Consider the following 6,699-nt stretch of genomic DNA (forward strand, 5'->3'; position numbering starts at 1 on the left):
TGTAAGAGACCTCAAGTGACCTATTTCTTCAGGAATAGAGCCAGAAAGGTGATTATTATTAAGATACAAACCAAACAAGTTGTTCAAATTCCCGAATGAAGCAGGAATAGAACCATTAAGAGAGTTATTACTCAAATGTAGGATACTAAGAGACCTTTGGTAACCTATTTCTTGAGGAATAGAGCCAGAAAGTTGATTTTCAAAAAGATACAAAAAAGTCAAGTTGTTCAAATTCCCCAATGAAGCAGGAATAGAACCATTTAAGAGTTATAACTTAAATCTAGTTCACTAAGAGACCGTAGGTAACCTATTTCCGGAGCAATTGAGCCAGAAAGCTGATTTTCATAAAGAAACAAAAAGGACAAGTTGTTCAAATTCCCCAATGAAGCTGGAATGGAACCAGTAAGAAAGTTTCCTACCCAAAGATAGTTTAGTAAGAGATCTTAGGTAACCTATTTCTTCAGGAATAGAGCCATTTAAATGGTTGCCAAATATACGGAGGATCTGAAGCTTGGCTAGTGAACCGATTTGTTGTGGGGATTGGTTCCCTGAAAATCCTGATTGCTGTTCAAGTCAAGATAGACAAGATTAGTGAGATTACTAATCTCAGGTGGAATGGTGCCAGAGAAATTGTTCATGCTAAGATTAAGATTCTCAAGAAAAGGGAGAGATGAAAACGGAAAAGCATACAGGTTACCAATGACACTGGAATTTGTGATATTCAACTTGTTTACCCAACCATTAAAGCATACAACTCCATACCAGTCCTAGCATGCATTAGAATTTGGCGTCCATGAAGCCAATAAGGAATTATTCTGGTTCTTGAAAGTTGCTTTCCATTTCAAGAGGGCAATTGCTTCCTCAGTGGAAGCAAATGCAACTGTAAAGAGGTAGAAAAGAGTGAAAAACTGAAGTGAAGAGAATGCTTTGCTAGAAACCATCATCATAGTTTGAGTTTATTGTTTCAGATTCATAGGATTTGATATTGTACGTAACTTATACTAATTAAAGAACAACAGGAAACACATTTTCTCCAAATTTGCTAATTTGGCTGCTATCAGGGAAAAAAATGTTGTCATTCTCAAGTCAAATTTTGGATTGTTTTGTGTTAGAGGTTTAATTCAGCCAAGGAATTAATCAAAGTGGCCAAAATAGTTTGTTATCACAAACTGAATTTTGAGCACTCTTAGTGTATAATACAGGCATGTCTGGTTCTCAATTCTCATCTCTACATAATGGACCATATCCAACAATTATCAGTCTTAGACGTTACGATGATTCGTAATGTCTTCTCTCACATGTTTTGTTTGTCTTTGAGAAAATGTTGTCATTTTTCAATCTTTCTTTGCCGTGTTGAGAAGGGTATTTATTTTTATGGGACCCTACTAGAAATTGATGTTTGATGATGTGGAACTTCTGAAAAATGAATAGCCAAATAAATGAAGAGCAAAGAAAATTAAGAGATAATGGTCAAAATTAAATTTGAATATCTACTTTTTTGTGAGTTTTACATTCGAATAATAAGTTATTTATTTTCCCTACTTGAACTATCGTCGTCTCAATTTGAAACACAAATTATTCAAGAAACAACGGAGACTTTTGGGTTTCGAGGAGTGAGTGTAATTTTATGGTAAGTGGCCAATCTGTCAATGAAATGTGTAAAAATCAGGTGATTTTTCAATCTGCCAAATAAGGTCGTGTTGCAAAGGGTATGATACAGACATGTCCGGTTCTCAATTCTCATCTCTACAGTAGTGGACTATATCCAACAATTCTCAGTCTTAGACGTTACAATGATTCGTTATTTCTTTGTTGTAAATTTGTGTTGTTTTGTTTGTGTTTGAGAAATTGTTGTCATTTTTCAATCTGTCTTAGCCGTGTTGAGAAGGGTGTTATATTTTTATTGGACCTGCTAAATATTGATGTCTGATGATGTGGAACTTTTGAAAAATGAATATCGAAATAAATGAAGAGCAAAGAAAATTAAGAGATAATATATGGTCAAAACTATATTTGAACTAGATGAAGAACGCCCGTGTGGCGCATGGCCTAACAATTTCAATTATGATATACTCTCCTTGTTTTTTTTTTACACTTTCATTATTTTAAAAATAGATTTTTATTTTTATTTGTCACTTTTAATATATCAAGAAAAGAAAATTATTATTTTTCATTACTAATGTTAGCATTAATTATTTATTCTCCAACTCATTTTTCAAGATTTAATATTTAACATTACGTAGTTAATATGGATAGAACAGTAAAATAGTCATGTCAATTATTATTTTTTAATAGGCATGAAATTTATATATGTTTCGACTACTATTGTTGTTCGTAATATAATAAGGAAAATGCATAAGTATCCCTCCCAGCCTATTCCCGAAATTTCAGAGACACTTATACTATAGGAAGGTCCTATTACCCCCCCTCCCTCAAACTTATTTTATAAATAATTTTCTATCCCTTTTCGGCTTACGTGGCACTATCTTCTGGGACCCAACGCGTGTTGACAATTTTTTCAAGCTATCTGCTTGATAGTACCACGTAGGCCGAAAAGAGATAGAAAATTATTAATAAAATAAGTTCGGGGGTGGTGGGGTAATAGGACCTTACTATAGTATAAGTGTGTCTCTCGGATTTCGGGCATAGGTTGGGGGTACTTATGCATTTTCCCAATATAATATTTTCATTTTATATCTATTAAATCCAATTTTATTTTTTCATACTATTAAATCCAGTATTATTTTTTCTTATTGAAATTTTATGTTGCACTCTATAGGAATTTGAATACTTGTATATATTAATTTAATTTCAGACTATATCATACAATTTTTTTAGAGAGAAGTACTAAAGACACTTGTAAATTCGACGCAAATTATTAGTTTCATTCCTAAACTACTGATAACCTTAAAATAACTTGAACTAAATATGTATGTTTAATTATGTAATTTGCCTTATAAAACTAAAAAGTCAGATTCACAATTCAAATGTAAGATTATACTAATAAATATGGATTTAATTTAATGTTTCAAGTTACGTTTAAAAAAAAATTGCTAATAAATCTAGTAAGTACATTAAGTATCAATATAAATCTTATGTTATAAATGATAATAACCAAACAAAAATTTAATTTCTTCCTAATATAACAAAAAACAATTTTTAGCGGCAATAAATATAAACATTAACAAAGAGTGCTAAAGCATTTATCGACATTAGTTAATTGTCATTAGATTCAATTTTGCTATAGGCTTTAGGGATACTTTGTAATGACTCGAAAGGTCATTTTGGTGATTTTTCGTGGAAATGACTATTTTGCCCTTTCGGTAGTTGCCCCGAGTCCCATGTTTTGTGGTTGTAAAGTTGGTTTGAGGAAAAGTTGGTAAAAAGTTGAGTTTTTGAGAACTTGAGTTTTTTATGAGTTAAAGTTGGTTAAAAAAAAGTGACTTTTTCGAGTCATTTGGAGTTTCGGGACTCAGATCAAATTTTCGTCAATTCCGGCAGTTTTAGAATGTCGAAACGGGTCTGTGTGAAGTTACGGAGTTGAATTTGGAGTTGAAACGAAGAATTGAGGTCCTAAGTTGCTAAAGTTGTGAAATTTTGATAAAGAGTTGACTTTGGTCAACATATGAGGTTCCGAGGCTCAGATTGAAATTCCGAGAGTACCGTTGGTTTCGGGAGGCGATTCTAAGTCTAGAATGAGTCTTGGTTGAATTTTTAGACGCTCCGTTTGAGTTTCGAATTTTTTTGGCGTTAAACTAGTTTCTTGGCATCTTATTGAAATTCGGGTCAAGGAGTCCTCGAATTCAAATTCCGATGGTTCCATTGAGTCCGGAACGTCGAATTTAGTGGGGGTACATATTTAGTTTGTGTGCATGAGATTCCGAACGAATCCCGAGGGTCCAACGGGGACTTAAACTTTGGTGTTATTGTTGTGTTTCAGCTGCAATAACAGTCCTTTTTAAGTCAAAAACCAGTAGCTATTTTCCCCCAACTTGAAAAATACCCATTTCTCCATTTTTAGACTTTGAGAGCTCGAAAATAGGTGATTTCAAGTGGGTTTTCGCAAGGAATTCATTGGATTGTGGTGATTTGGAGCGTGCTCGGAAGGGTAAAACTCAAATTTGAGTTACTAGTTGAAGTGTTTTGAGGCAAGTGACTTCTAAACTTTGTTAAACTCTTAGACTACACATGACTACTTTCCTAATTGTGTTGGGGAGTAATGGGGATTGAGGATGAGTTTTATTTGTTGATTGAAATTGTTGTAATTGAAAGATGGGGAATAAAACGAGCTAAATGTGTTATATGTGACTTGAATTTGTTGAATAAGTCATATGATAACCGATATTGAGGGGATAGAAGAGCATGAGTAGGCTATGATTGATACAGACATTGATGTTGAGACAGATGATGTGTAATACTATGATGTGGTCGTGATATGGTTGTGATTGAGACAGATGACGTGTAATACTATGATGTGATCGTAATATGATTGTGATTGATGACATGTGCATATTCATTATTCATCCCATGTGTGAACTATCTGTTGCATGAGTTCTGAGACACTGATATGAGGATGGATGGATATGAGACACAATTGAGACTAGCTCCGGCTAGAGATATATGAGATGGACTAGCTCCGGCTAGCGATTTGGATGCCGATGGGATCTGGTTCCGGCGGTGATACATGGTCCATGTGTGGCCCCCATGGGTTCTGATTTGAGTATTCAGCGCGGTCTGAATTACGTCAACAGATGTGTATCTTAGGACAGACATGCATCACGACTACATGACATCATTATTGCATTTGCATCGCATTTGACTTCATCTTTGTCTGTGGTGTGTGGATTTTACCTACTTGCTCCTCTTCATGTGATATATGATCTATTTGCTCTTATATGAGGATATGAGGTTGATGTTGAGATACTGTTGGATATATCTGTTGATTATGAATTGTGTAGTATAGGTTGTTGGTTCGCTGTTAGAATGAAGTTTCGGTGGTTCGGTTGGGATTGAAAGGAGTTGTTTGTAGCTGCTAGTTTAGCTTAGTTTAGTGTTACTTGCGAGTACCTGTTGCTTTTGGTACTCACCCTTGCTTCTACACAGTTGTGTAAATTGACAGCTCTATCAGATCCGGCTTATTACTCATCTTCAGATTAGAGCTTCCAGACTTACTTGAGAGGTAGCGGTTCATTCCAGACGTGCCCTCAAGTTATCTATATTTACTGTTCTGTTCTATTCTAGAACTTTACTATGAGACTTGTATATTTTATTCAGATTCTGTATTAGAGGTTTGTACATGTGACAACCAATTCTGGGGTTATGTTGAGTTTATTTAAAGACTTCCGCTTATCTTTCTATCTTATTCTTGTTTATAAATTCTGTATCGTCGGGTTTTTGGGTGTTAGGCTGACGTGTCCGGTGGGGTTTGGGCACGTGCCATCACATCTGGTTTTGGGGTGTGACAAAAATGGTATCGGAGCCCAGGTTCGAAGGTCTCACATGTACAAACCAAGTCTTAGTAGAGTCTCGAGGATCGGTACGGAGACGTCTGTACTTATCTTCGAGAGGCTATGAAGACTGACGAAGAGAGCTAATTGTCATTAAAAGTACATATTTAGCGACAATCAAACTATTACCACTAAAAAATAATTTTAATATAATCTTCATACGTTAATGTTAATAAATAATGCATATAACTAAACAATGTTTATTTAGATAAATAAATAATGGTAAGTTGAAAAATATAAAGGAAAGAAATGATAATATATGTTGAGGAAAGAAGTGGCAAGCAAATTGTCCAAAGAGTAGATATAGAATATCATTCAAAATGCCAAGCAGGCATGTCGATACCAACATTTCCACTAGTTCTTCTAATATAGTAGATATAGAATTTCATTTTTTTTCGTGAGTTTTACATTCGAATAACAAGTTATTTATTTTTCCTAGTTAAACTATCGTCGTTTCAATTTGAAACACCTGAGACTTATGGGTTTCGAGGAGTGAACGTAATTTTATAGTAAGTGACCTATCTGTCATTGAAATGTGTAAAAATTAGGTGATTTTTCAATCTGCCTAATAAAGTCGTATTGCAAAGGGTATTTTATTTTCATGAGACCTCCAAGAGTTTTCAAATTTCTCATGCTCGAATATTTTGATAAAATTAAATTTCAATGACTCAAATCGATTTTACAAATATATAAAAGGAATTTCTTCACTCGGATTATTTTTTGATATGAAGTATCTTGTGGAATTTGTTAGAATAGGTAATGACCCTTGAAGAAAATTGGATCGCAAATTAATTGTGTTTTATTAGAGATAGATTAAGATATCTCAACTTTTGAGGATGGTTTGTGAATAATAAAAAATCTAATTCTTTCCCTTTAAACGCGACCACTTAGAAGATGGTTTGCGGATTAATTATTATGACTTATAGTACTTTTTACGTTGTTTTTAAATATATAAATTTTATTTTAACAATTTAAAGACTTCATGCCTGAATTTACAATAAAAATTAAAGGATTTGACTCTTGAAAATTCAAACTATACATTATAAATTGAGATAGATGGAGTAAGCTTCGTAAGATTGTATTCGCAAAGAATAATTAAACACATTTCTCTAGTCCCAAAAAGAAAAAGAAAATAAATTGCAAATCAACATGAAACGTGTTTTTATCAAATTTGCAAATTTGGCAGCTATCA

At 33.7% G+C, this 6,699-nt stretch overlaps 1 pseudogene; it reads right to left on the bottom strand.

Moving 5' to 3' along the window:
* LOC102591647 (probable leucine-rich repeat receptor-like protein kinase At1g35710) overlaps positions 1 to 2,072 on the bottom strand; it is a 4,579-nt pseudogene extending 2,507 nt beyond the window's left edge.
* Between the last annotated feature and the right edge of the window lie 4,627 nt (positions 2,073 to 6,699).

The sequence above is a fragment of the Solanum tuberosum genome, unplaced genomic scaffold (genome assembly GCF_000226075.1).
Source record: "Solanum tuberosum cultivar DM 1-3 516 R44 unplaced genomic scaffold, SolTub_3.0 scf00504, whole genome shotgun sequence".
Lineage (NCBI taxonomy): Eukaryota > Viridiplantae > Streptophyta > Magnoliopsida > Solanales > Solanaceae > Solanum > Solanum tuberosum.